This window comes from Mustelus asterias, chromosome 12 (genome assembly GCF_964213995.1).
Source record: "Mustelus asterias chromosome 12, sMusAst1.hap1.1, whole genome shotgun sequence".
Lineage (NCBI taxonomy): Eukaryota > Metazoa > Chordata > Chondrichthyes > Carcharhiniformes > Triakidae > Mustelus > Mustelus asterias.
The window spans coordinates 44,740,761-44,754,117 of record NC_135812.1 but is presented as its reverse complement, the minus strand read 5'-3'; the positions used below and the strand labels follow the sequence as shown (position 1 = coordinate 44,754,117).

Below are 13,357 nucleotides of genomic sequence, written 5' to 3'. Positions count from 1 at the left end.
AGAAATGTGAGATTTAGTTGAGCTATCCAAATATATCAAGCCCCTTCAGGATTTTGTAGCTTTCAATGAGAACACCTCTCATCCTTCTCAACTCCAGAGAATATAAACCCAATTTACTCAGTCTCTCATCATAGGACAACCCAAGGGACCAATCTAGTGAACATTTGGAACACCTTTTTTTTTCATTGGTGGGACCTGGGCATCGTTGGCTGGCCGGCATTTATTGCCCATCCCTAGTTGTCCGATGGCACTTGAGAATCAACTACATTGCTGTGGATCTGGAGTCACATGGCAGAGGGATCACTGTCAGTGGGAAAGACTGGAAAATCCCACCCACAATGTTTCACTCTCCAGAGGTATTGAATGTTTCAATTTGCTGTCTTTATTTCAGATTTCCAGCATTTGCAGTATTTGGATGGGTACATGAATAGGGAGGGAATAGAGGGATACGGACCGAGTGAGGGCAGAAGGCTTTCTTTAGTTTAATTAGGGCATCATGATCGGCACAAACTTGAAGGGCCGAAGGGCCTGTTCCTGTGCTGTGCCTTTCTTTGTTCTATTGACTTCTGTACACTGTTGTCATCTTCTCATTGGAGAGAAGGGAAAGATTCACCAACCTGGCAGGCTAAAGCATAACCCACTTTTATTTTCGATGCAGAATCTCTCCCAAGTCGCTTCACGAGCACAATCAAACAGAATTTAATGTAACTGTGCATGGGTAATATATATTTTTCTTTTTGTGACAAATTCTATGTGCAAGGTTATGTAAATCCAAACGTTAAAAAAGTGGATTGACAGTAACTATTCCAGATTAATAAGAGGAATTGGAAAATCCCTTGTAAAATAAGCAAAATGAATGAAATATTTATAGTGTTAAGGTTTATGGATTTCTGAAGAGATTTGTGATACTTTACCTGTACTGGCTGCTAGGAGGTAGGGCAGTCTGTGCAAATCTAATAATTGGAACTTTTTATATTACTCTAGGTTCTCCTTAGAGCAGAAATGTGAGATTTAATTGAGCTATCCAAATTTGTTAAGGGTCTTTGATGAAATAAATGAGGAGAATCTGTACCCACTGACAGGAGGGTCGGTATCGGGAGGAGACAGTACAAAGCAAAGCTCTTAGAGATTACATAGGAATGTCTGTGCTTTCAGCTAGCAGTGAGATGTGTTGCGAAATTGTTCTGGGTGTTGGTAGTCTGACGTGGTTCCAGTGACACAGGGTTATGAGTTAACACAGGCGTGACAAGCCTCTGAGGGTTTGGTGCCCCTGAATCACGTCAACTCCACACCTGCCCCGGTAGTGTGACAAGATTTGCTAATGCTTCTGGCATTGTGTGCAGCTGGAACTTGTTTGAGGTGGAGTGTTGCTGGTGTTTTTGTTTGCCTTGGATGACGGGCGCCTCTTAATAGGCACCTGAGTCACAAGCTGTTGGGTGGGACATTGTTTCTCGGAGCCAGAGAGAAGTTGTTGCAGTAAGGCAGCCACAGATTGTGATGATCAAATGTTAGGAATGTTTGATATGGAAAGCAAATGGAATTATTTACCAATCCCCTGCCCTGTCACTCCAGATCCTGTTGATACATGTTGGCTACGGTTCAATCATCTTCAGCTAGGAAATAAATTTCAAATACCTTCAAACCACCACCTGGAAATGGCTCCCTCGGTTTATCCTGTGCACGGCTGTCTGGTTTGCCAGACTCTGTGCATTCCAAATGACCATTCCACTTGTCCAACCATACAGTGCAGATTCTCTGTATTGGCAGATCCCTGTGTAAGGGTAGCGGATGAGATTCATGCCACCTGACTTTCCGATCATTGACCTTGGCACTGGGTCATTTATACGTACCTTCCAGAAGGGCTGTCAGTGCCCGCAGCTTTGGAGCAGGACTTTCGAGTTCAGGGAGAGAGGAGTCTCTGTCTAGAATAGTGAGGAGTTAGGGGTCTCTGTCTGGAATAGTGAGGACTGAGGCGCTGACTGTCTGGAGGAGTGAGGGGCCTCTGTCGTGAGGAGTGAGGGGCCTCTGTCTGGAGTAGTGAGGCATAAGGGGCTGTGTCTGGACTAGTGAGACATGAGGGGCCTCTGTCTGGAGTAGTGAGGAGTGAGGGCCTGACTGCAGGAATGATGAGTAAATCTGGAAGATGGGGATGTTTTTTGTCTGGACAGGTAGGAGTGAGCCTGTCTAAAGCAGTGATGGGTTGTCTATCTGGAGCAGGCTGGAGGGAGTTGTCTGTGTAAAGCAGGGATGGGCTGGCAGTCCGGAGCGGGATGGGTCATCAGTCTGGACCATGAAGGGATCAACTTTTTGGAGCATGGAGGGGATATTGGAGCAAGGAGTGGTTGTATGTGTAAAGCAGGGAGGGGGTGTCTGGAGTAGGGAGGGGGTGTCTGGAGTAGAGAGGGGCTGTGTGGAGTAGAGAAGGTGCCTGGAGTAGGGAAGGGGATGTCTGGAGTAGGTTGGAAGTGTCTGGAGTAGGGAAGGTGCCTGGAGTAGGGAGGGAGTGTCTGGAGTAGGGAGGGAGTGTCTGGAGTAGGGAGGGAGTGTCCGGAGTAGGGAGGGAGTGTCCGGAGTAGGGAGGGAGTGTCCGGAGTAGCGACGCGGGTGTTTGGAGTAGCGACGCGGGTGTTTGGAGTGGGGAGTTGTGTCTGGATTAGGGAGTGGTGTCTGGAGGAGGGAGGAGGTGTCCGGAGCAGAGAGGGGATATCTGGAGTAGGGAGGGGGGTGCCTGAATGGAATAGGGAGGGGATATGTGGAGTAGGGAGGGGGTGTTTGGATTAGGGAGGAGGCATCTTTCAGGAGTAGATAAGGGGGGGGGGGTGTTTCCTGTTCAGTGAATGGGAACCGAGTGAGTCAGTGACTCCTGTATCAATGCCCACTTGGCCAGTAGGAGGCAGATGAATATTTCAAAGTGCCTTGTGTCTGTCCTCAACAGTGCTGGCACCAGTAACACGTTGGCATTGCCAACATTCAGTAATGTCAAGCTGGCAATTGGAATGCTACACTGACTGGAATTTTCTACAGTGAGATCAAGAGATTGTTTTTGTGTGGGTGAGAGCAGCAAGGAAAGGTGAGGAAGTGGAGTTGTTTTGCAGATCAGTATCTGGTTCTGAATCTTGCCTCAGCTGTGATCTCTGGGCTGATTTACCATGTAGTTTGCGACTGGGCATGATTTACCATGCCAAAGGCGTGATGTAAATCCAGGCTGTTGGTGAAGTGAATTGCGTCAGTAAATTGCTATTTTCAGTCAGATTAGTGTTAGAATGTATTTCTCCACAGATTTACTATAAAACTATTACAAACACTGCATACTCTTCTGCATAGTTCAAACGTTTCTCAGTATTATTTATAAAAGCACTCATAATTCAACATTCAAAGAATTTGGGGTCAATGAACCTTCATTAACTGAAGATTAAACATCCACCGGAACATAAAGGAAACTCTATGATATATTTTGTGGCTAAATGCCCGTCTGTGGGATATCATACTGAGGGGTTCGATAATGTCAAGTCAAACATATATTACAGTCTAGGTTTTGAGAGACTCATTGTGTCATTCATTCCTTAAACTGCGTGTCATTTTATAACAATTATCCTCTCTCTTTGTACACAATTTTGAGTAGTCAATTAAATGTGACGAGTGGTTATTGCAAAACACAGATGATACATTATTGGTCACAAGTTCACAACAGCGAGCAGTCTTTCAGTTTTCTCTCTGGGTTGATGGGATGCTTTATTCTCTATCGTTACCTCTTTATTTCTCAATCTATCTAAATATATATATCTCTCTATCCTTTTATCTTTCACTATCTCTCTCTGTCTCTCTCTATATATCTGTGTCTATCTCATCTCTTTAAATATATATATCTCTCTCTATCTCTCACATATATATAATGTTCCAAGATGTATAGGTTAGGGTGATTAGTGGGGTAAATATGTGGTGTTATGGGGATAAATTTTGGGTAAGATATTCTCTTGTAGAGTCGATGCAGACTGGGCACGGTGGCACAATGGTTAGCCAGGGACCTGGGTTCAGGATCTTCATATCTGTAATTAATAATGTTTTTATATTGCTTCATGAGAGATCAACTTTGCCATCCAGGTGTGTTGCTCACTCCCTTGTAAAAAAGGCAGCACAGTGGTTAACACTGCTGCCTCACAGCGCCAGGGACCCGGGTTCGATTCCCAGCTTGGGTCACTGTCTGTGTGGAGTTTGCATGTTCTCCTGCTGTCTGTGTGGGTTTCCTCAGGGTGCTCCGGTTTCCTCCCACAGTCTGAAAGACGTGCTGGTTAGGTGCATTGGCCATGCTAAATTCTCCCTCAGTGTACCCGAACAGGCACCGGACTTTGGCGACTAGGGGATTTTCACAGTAACTTCATTGCAGTGTTAATGCAAGCCTATTTGTGACACTAACTTTAAAAAAATCAGCTGGAAACAGACAAAGTTTAGCAAAAGGCCACAGCGATATTTTAGGTGACCTTATCAAACTTTCCTCCCCATAGTGGAAGGACGCCCTGCCCTCGAGAACTACGGGTCAATATGATTGGCTGGCAGCCCTTGCCATCATAGCAGCACCAGGAATCAGCAGTGGCCGTTGCTGGTACTGCAAGCATCTCCATAAAGATGCTCGTGGCAACTGGGCTAATTTGGGGTGGGGAGGGATCAGGCACGCTAGGGAGGGGTGCTGGTGGTGGGGTGAGGGGAGAATAGGCCTAAGTGCAGGAAGGTTAATGGGCGTTTTACCCACGCCCACCATATATTGGAGACCGAAGGGGTGGGGTGGGGATGGGCAGGGAAATGGTGGACTAGCTACCCAACAAATTTTATCTCTCCCCCATCAAAAACACACCCAGCAGTGGGCAGCAGTATCCAGTACTAAATCTCTATCTCTTTATCTCTCTTCAGCTATTTCATTATCCCTCTCTCTCCCTCTCTATACCATGTGTGCCCTCGAACTCTCTTCACCCTGTACTGCACCAACCCATGTGCCCACCTGCTCTTTGCACTACAAGCAATCTGCGTTTCTGTGTAAATATTTTAATGTCAATGCTCGGACGGGTTGAGCATCTTTACGTTTGTATATTGTGCTTTTAAAAAATTCTTTCATGGGATTTGGCCATCTATGGTGAGGCCAAAGTCTGTTGTCCATCACTAATTGACTTTCTCAAGGTCCGTTTGTAACCAGACAGGGGCAAAACCAAAGGGCAAATTTGGCGCTGCAGAATTAGTTAGCCTGATGGAAGGGCAATCACAATGGACCCTGATGAACCTCAGTGTGCCATGTACCAGCACAGGCTGTCCCGACTTCGCCACAATACACGGAGCAAAGAGTCAAAGCTCCATGGAGAGGAAACCCTTAACCACGCCTTCCAAATGTGCCACTGTGTGAGGAGGGAAAGCACCCCTTCATTCTTTTGCTGCATTCTCTTGTCAAGGTGGCAGGGTCAGCAGGTTGTGGGTGGCTGCGTGACTGCCTCAATCCTGCACACGTATTCAAGATTGACAGGATAGACATAGCGTGGCTATTTCCCCGTTGGACATTCTAGAACGAGAGGCCACAGTTTTAGGCTATGGAGTGGCAGATTTAAAACAGAAAACGAGGAGGAATTACTTTACTCGAAGGGTTGTGAATCTGTGGAATCCTCTACCTCAGAGTGCAGTGGACGCCGGAACAGGAAACAAATTTAAGGAGGAGATGGATACGTTTTTAATTAGTGGCAGGATGAGGGGTTGTGGGGAACAGGCAGGAAGGTGGAGATGAGGCTGAGATAGAATCAGCCATGAACGTATTTGGTGAAGGCGTCTCGATGTGGCTCCAACAAGGAAAGGTTTATTGACTAATGTATATGTACAAGACAAGGGTCTGAAAGAACATAGACACAGGTCTACTCTCTTTTCCTCCCTGGCTCCAACTGAAGGCCCTTGCCCATCCCAGGATCTGCGCCCTCGCTCCTGATTGGTCCAGGTTCCCACGTGGGCGCTCCATAGGGTTCAGCCCAATCATCTGGTTCTCAAAGGATTGCCCCTTAATGGGGCCACCTTACCACAGTATTGAATGGTGAACCAGGCTTGAAGGGCTAAATTGCCTACTCCTGCTCCTAGTTCTTATGTTCTGAGAATACTGGAGGTCTTTGGGTTCCAAAAACAAGCAGGAGTTTTAGTCTGTTAAGCGGAATCTAATCAAGGGATACAGAAAATTGTTGTCCAAAACCTTAGATACTCAGGACTGAAATAGAGACAAGTCAGCAAAGCACAAGATTGTCAACGCTATCATGTGACCTCCCACTTTGAACTGCCCCACCCAGTCAAATAGCCATTTTCCTGCTTCTCCAATATCTTTTAAAGTAAAGTTAAAGTTTATTTATTAGTCACAAGTAAGGCTTACATTAACACTACAATGAAGTTACTATGAAATTCCCCCTGTCGCCACACTTCAGTGCCTGTTCGGATCAATGCACCTAACCAGCATGTCTTTCAGAATGTGTGAGGAAACCCACACAGACACAGGGAGAACATGCAAACTCCACACAGATAGTGACCCTAGCTGGGAATTGAACCCAGGTCCCTGGCGCTGTGAGGCAGCAGCGCTAACCACTGTGCCACTGTGCTGCTTAATGACTACTGAACAAAAGTGTCCAATGAGAATTAAATGAAGCACACAATCTATTTGAATGGCCCTATGATTGTTGTACAGGATTGCGGTGTGCGGGAGATTAACCTTCAATTCCAGAAGATTCCAGGGCAATTGCTAACAAAACTTGGTTTCTGCACCTTCCTCTAACACAGCTCCTTGTTTTCAGAAGTAAATTGAGAAGCAGGGAGAAAAACAGAAATCAGAGTGGCTTGCTGTTGATGAACGGGTGACTTTCTGACCCACACAATCTGATTTGTGCTTTATGTTTTAACATCACACACCCTCCCCACACTGCCGAGCTGTTGCCTTCAGCTCCTCCAGAACAAACACAGCCTCCTCGTTGTTATCAGAGGCCGGAGCTGGTAAAATGCACATTTTGTGCTCGAGTGTTGACACATTTATGGCTGTGGACAGAGAGATTACACATGCTTTCTGCACCATAAACCACTCAGACTATTCTTGACTTCAGCCACACTTCCATCTCCTTAACGACGTCCATTGGTATCGAGATTGCGGAACAGGGATTCCAGCTTTTCACAGGTGTTTTTATGCCCTATTCATGTTGTGCAACCATTCACATTATCTCTGGTATGAATTTCATCAGTGCTACCACCCTCGGAGAGCTGTACATTCCTCTAATACCGGCCTTTTAATGAGTCATTCACTTCCTTTGCACCTGCAATAAGTCCTCGGAGGCAGAAGTCCTTTCACCAAAATCCGCGTATTTACAAGCTTGACCACAGCATACAGAGTGCTTTCAGCTAACAGTCTGCACTAGGAGTCCCAGAGGAACTGACACGCTTGGTTAAATACAAAGCAAGAGGCTCCAGGGAGTTCATAGTCTAATGGCCCACCTCAATTGCCTGATTAAAGTCATTACAGCACCTCAGTTTGCAGCTATGTCTAGGTCCTGTGTTCCTGACATAACCAATCCTAAAATTCTCTCCCTCGATACTCCTTTAAGACACTCCTTAAAATTCCAGCCAACGTTCCAAGTCTGTATGACTCTTCCTCAGAGCTAAAGAGAGGGAGAAATGTGATGGCCTTACACTGTTTGAGAGGTGGAGCAAAATAGATCCAGGGTAGGTGGGAAAGAGGAGAGATTTAACAAATCTATTGCACATCCTCTTAAATAGTATAACAGCCATCATATTTCTCCTCTTTAGCTCTGAAGAAGAGTCACACAGATTCAAAACGTTAACTCTGTTTCTCTCTCCGCAGATACTGCCAGACCAGCTGAGATTTTCCAGCATTTTCTGATTTGATTTTAGATTTCCAAGATCTGCATATTTTGCTTTCATCATGTTGAGGTCAGGTTGTTCATACACTCATTGCGTTGAAATTCACTCTCCGATGATGGAGTGTAGTCAGACTGAATGTAAGGAAGTTTAACTTTCCACCGCTAACCCAGGCTTGATTGATAAGGGGAAGTGTTTAAGGAAGATCTATCGTCACATGAACACTTGTCCTCTTAGTTAGGTGCTAATCTTGATGCAAAGCAACAAGCTTTTCCTGGTAGCTAGTCTGATCCATAAATAGATTTACCAGGAAAATGTAACCCAGTCACTTAGTGATTTATTTAGTTTCAGGATCCCATTAGTTTTAAAGGCTGTTGCTTTAGCGAGGTCTTTGGAAAACAATCAGCCTACTCCATCAGTGACAGTCCACCCTGACTCTCGAGCAGTAACCATTCCAGTACCTGCTACATAGGAAAGACTTGCATTTATATAGCAACTTTCATAACCTCAGGACATTCCAATTCTTCACAGCCAATGAAATACTTTTTGAAATGTATTCACAGTAACGTATTCACTGTTACAGTGACGTGACCTTGATCTTTCTGCAGCAAGTTCCCACAAACAGCCAGGCGAGAGTGACCAGATCACCCATTTTCTAATGGTGATTGAGTGATAAATATTGGCTGGGACTGGGGAAGACTGGCAACCTGTAATAAGTTCCCGGGGGCAGAAGTCCCTTCACCAAAATCCCTTTATTTACAAGTCTGACAACAGCATTTTTTTTTTTCATACTGTTTTCAGTTAACAGTCTACACTAGGAGTGCCAGAGGAACTGACACTACTGGTTAAATACAAAGCAAGATGCTCCCTGATTGGCCCATCAATTTGGCCCTTAATCAGGGAGTTCCTATTCTAACAGGCCAACCTCAATTGCCTGATTAAAGTGGTTACACAACCCCCCCACCCCCGCCCCACCACCTGAGGGTGTGACCAAGGCCTGGCACCTGGATTAGATTAGTTGATGGCACAATCCTAGGAATAGAATCCGGAATGTTCTAATGTGTGTGGCTTAGTCATTCACGGTGTCCATTGAGGGGCGAAATACACCAGGGAAATCTCTCTGCTCCTCCTCAAAAATTGTGTCATGGGATTTTTTAACGCCCACCTGAGAGGACAGATGGGACCTCAATTTAGCATTCACCCAATAGGTGGCACTGCCAACAGTGCAGCACTTCCTCAATACTGCCCTGGGTGTAACAGCTCAAGTTTCTGAGGCGGGATTTGAACCCAGAACTCCTGAATGTAGACTTCTTAGTCCTAATATACTGTGAAATCAGGGATTGAGATACTGGCATGCATGTGCCCTGCATTCTGGATGGAGGGAGGGGGCATTGACCCCTTTGCTTACTCCGTAACACTTTAGCCATACTTAAGATAGAGTTAGAGGAGTCTCCTCCCTTTTGAACAAAGACTGGTCGTGCATTCTCAAACTGCAAAAAATAAAATTCAAAGTAACGTGACCTTGATTGTCACACAGCAGAGGTTCAGAGCTCAAAGATAGAGTGTAGTGCCCTCACGTGACTGGTTGCAATGTCACATATCAGTCAGGCTCTGGACCAGATTTTCCGGTTCTGCTGTGGAGAGACCCCTTCGGGGGATGTGGTGGCCCAGCCAACTGTCCATTGACTTTTGGCGGAACCGGATGAATCCGGTGGTGGGTGGGGCTGGACAATCCCATCCTTTGGGATGTCTGCCCAATTGGGGAGGATCGAGGAGACATAGCCTAACAATGAGGAGGTCCTTCAGGAATGAAGTTTGGAAGCATTTCTCCAAGTAAAAGATGTTAGAGTGCCTGGGGGGGGGGATACATTAGGCAAGGGGACCAACCAAACAAAAGGAAAAATCTGAAGCCTCTTAAAAGAGAAATCAAAAAGCCAAAGATCTATTGGTCTGTTCTCTACACAGCTAAAATACATAGGCCAGAATTCTCCAATGTCGGATGCCCTGCCACCGGTGACAGTGAGAATGGAGAATTTGGAGCTCAGCCAAAACTCCATTCGCTGCAGCGGGACTGGAGAATCCCAGCTATCGAGGAAGTCAGAGAACTTCGGCTATTACAATAGTGTAAATGAGTCCAGAGAAAGAATGTACCTTTACATACATTGAAGCCAGAATATACAGTAGCCTGTGGTCAGAGATTTCAAAGAAGAGGCACAGCACAGTGGACACAGTAATTTAGCATTGCTGCCTCACAGCATCAGGGACTTGGGTTCGATTCTATGACTCTATGAAGAGATTGGCACCAAGGATGAGGAAGCTCCAACAACTCATCGTACAGCTCTGACGAAGAGTCATCCTGACTCGAAACATTGGCTAAATTCTCTCTCCACAGATGCTGTCAGACCTGCTGAGATTTTCCAGCATTTTCTGTTTTTGTTTCAGATTCCAGCATCTGCAGTATTTTGCCTTTAACCAAGGATGAGGCGCTTGGTTTTGATTTGATTAATTATTGTCACATGTATTAACATGTTTCTTGCGCACTATACAGACAAAACATACCGTTCATAGAGAAGGAAACGAGAGAGTGCAGAATGTAGCGTTACAGTCATAAGTAGGGTGTAGAGAAAGGTCAACTTAATGCAAAGTAAGTCCATTCAACAGTCTGACAGCAGCAGGGAAGAAGCTGTTCTTGAGTCGGTTGGTACGTGACCTCAGACTTTTGTATCTTTTTTCCGAAGGAAGAAGGTGGAAGAGAGAATGTCCGGGGTGCGTGGGGTCCTTAATTATGCTGGTTGCTTTGCCAAGGCAGCGGGAAGTGTAGACAGAGTCAATGGATGGGAGGCTGGTTTGCGTGATGGATTGGGCTACATTCACAATCTTTTGTAGTTTCTTGCAGTCTTGGGCAGAGCAGGAGCCATACCGAGCTGTGATACAACCAGAAAGAATGCTTTCTATGGTGCATCTGTAAAAGTTGGTGAGAGGCGTAGCTGACATGCCAAATTTCCTTGGTCTTCTGAGAAAGTAGAGGCATTGGTGGGCTTTCTTAACTATAGTGTCAGCATGGGGGGAACAGGACAGTTTGTTGGTGATCTGGACACCTAAAAACTTGAAGCTCTCGACCCTTTCTACTTCGTCCCCATTGATGTAGACATAGTTTTGATAGAGAAAATAAAAAGAAATTGCTGAGTGTGTCAGTCACCAAAGTAAGATAACTTGTGAAGCAAGGTTTCGGCTCGGAGGACTTTGGAAAGTTCTTGCAGTCGGCACCATTTTCGGGTGCCAACCTCCTTTGCAGCAGCCTGCCCCTTAGGGCAAATTTCACAAGAGGCCACTCCCCAAGATCACCGTCCAATTCGGGACAAGGAGCAGGTTGTGGAGATGGCGAGGCCAGTCAATGAGTGAGTCTGCAAGGCCAGCCACCTTCACTGTGTGTGCGATTAGGTGTAGCTAAGCTCTCAGTCAGCTGCTAATTGCGATGTAAAACAAATAGTGTTTCTAGGTAACTTAGCCAAATACATAAACAGCAGGAAAATCAGACTCACTCACTTTGTGATTGAGTTATTTTCAGCATCTCCTTAGTTTTAAGAGTCTTAGGTGATAGCTCACCCTGACGCATGAACAGAAAACATTCCAATACCACATAAGAATTGCATTTATATAGCACCTTTCATACCCTCAGGATGCTCCAAAGCTTCTGACAGCCAGTGAAGTACTTTTTGAAATGTAATCACTGTTGTAATATGAGAAAGGCAGCAGCGAATTTCTGCACAGTATTGGGAATAGTGAAGGCTGGATATACTGGAGGAGTCAATACAGCTGGAGGCACCCAGGCTCAGCTAGAAAGCAGGAGGATTTGGGGGGGAAGACGGCTACAGCACATCAGTAACTGCAGTGCCACAGAAATCTGAACTCTCAACTCTGAAACTTAACCGAGTGTTTGAGGACAGGACACGATGCAGATTTAGGTCAGCTCCTCCTCCCTCCCCCCCTTCAGTGTAATAAAAATCCGACCCAGATGCCCCGACTCCAAAACTTTTAATGAATTGTTGGACTTGGTTAAAAGCTATGATCCAAAACCTTCTGTATTACTCCAGTGACATTGCTTTAACACAGCAGCGCAAACCCCTGGGGAATCGGTCACCAAATTTTTAACCAGGTTGCAATATTTGGCAGAGCAGTGAATTCGGGCCACCCCTGAATGACATGTTGTGAGATAGACTGGTCTGTGGAATTAGCAATGTGACAGTCCAAAAAAATTGTATGTTGGTCTTCACTGCAAGAGGATTTGAGTACAAGAGTAAGAGTGTCTCGCTGTAGTTATATAGAGTCTCAGTGAGACCGCACCTGGAGTTTTGTGTACAGATTTGGTCTCCTTCTCTAAGAGGGTGGTAGAAGCTCAATCACTGAGTATGTTCAGGACAGAAATTGATGGATTTCTGGATACTAATGACATCAAGGAATGTGGGGATAGTGTGGGAAAATGGCATAATGATCAACCATCATCCATTTGAATGGTGTAGTAGGCTCAATGGGCTGGATGGCCTACACTTGCTCCAATGCTGCTGGATAGGTTGCTGTCACCTGTCTGGAGCCTCTGGGAAAAGGACATGGAGTTGGGAACACACTGTGAAACCTGCTCAACCTCTTTCTCCATTATTTTCCTGCCCTCCCATCCCCACATGCTTATTCCTGTCCCTGTTGATTAAACACACACAGTTGTTGTGATCTGGAAGGCGCTGCCTGAAAGGACAATGGAAGCACATTCAATTCGAACTTTAAAAAGGGACTTGGATAAATCTTGGAAACATTTACCAAGCTATGAGGAAAGAGCAAAGGCATGGGACTGACTGCACAGCTCTTCCAAAGAGCCAGCACTGACATGATAGGCTGAATGGCCTACTGTGCTGTGCATAGTAATAGGAATAGGCCATTTACTCCCATGTTCTGTCATCTGGTGAAGTCATGGCTGATCTGTAACCTAACTCCAGCTGCCTGCCTTTGTCTTATATCCATTAATATCTTTGATTAACAGAAACCTAGCCATCTCAAATTGAAAATTAACAAGTAACATTTAAATTTAACAGAGTTAAATTAATAATTGACCCGGCATCAAGTGACATTTGTGGAGGAGCATTCTAAACCTCTCCCATTTTTTGCATGGAAGTTGTTTCCTAATGTCCCTCCTAAAAGGTCTGTATCTCTGTCCCCTAATCCTACATTGCCCAACAATGGAAATAGTTTCTCCCTATCAACCTCAACAGCAAGGCACCCTTTAATTTGTCTTTGTTCTGTGTGGCCTGTATACACTGTGTGGTACATTCAAGATTGCTGTGTGTAGGCAGGAATCTTAAAAAGAGTATTGCTTGTGCAAGGCTTTAATATCACACTGCTTGCTGCTTGGTACATCTGTGGCTGCACATCTTAGAACAAAGAGAACAAAGAACAAAGAACAGTACAGCACAGGAAACAGGCCCTTCGGCCCTCC

At 45.3% G+C, this 13,357-nt stretch overlaps 1 protein-coding gene across 1 annotated transcript in view; it reads left to right on the top strand.

Annotated features, from left to right (window-relative positions):
• Positions 1 to 9,320, top strand: part of rhbdd2 (rhomboid domain containing 2) — an 87,573-nt gene extending 78,253 nt beyond the window's left edge. The window contains exon 5 of the transcript XR_013499104.1: positions 9,311 to 9,320. The gene's annotated coding sequence lies outside the window, so the exon portion shown is untranslated. The remainder of the gene's footprint in view (positions 1 to 9,310) is intronic.
• The last annotated feature ends 4,037 nt before the right edge of the window (positions 9,321 to 13,357 follow it).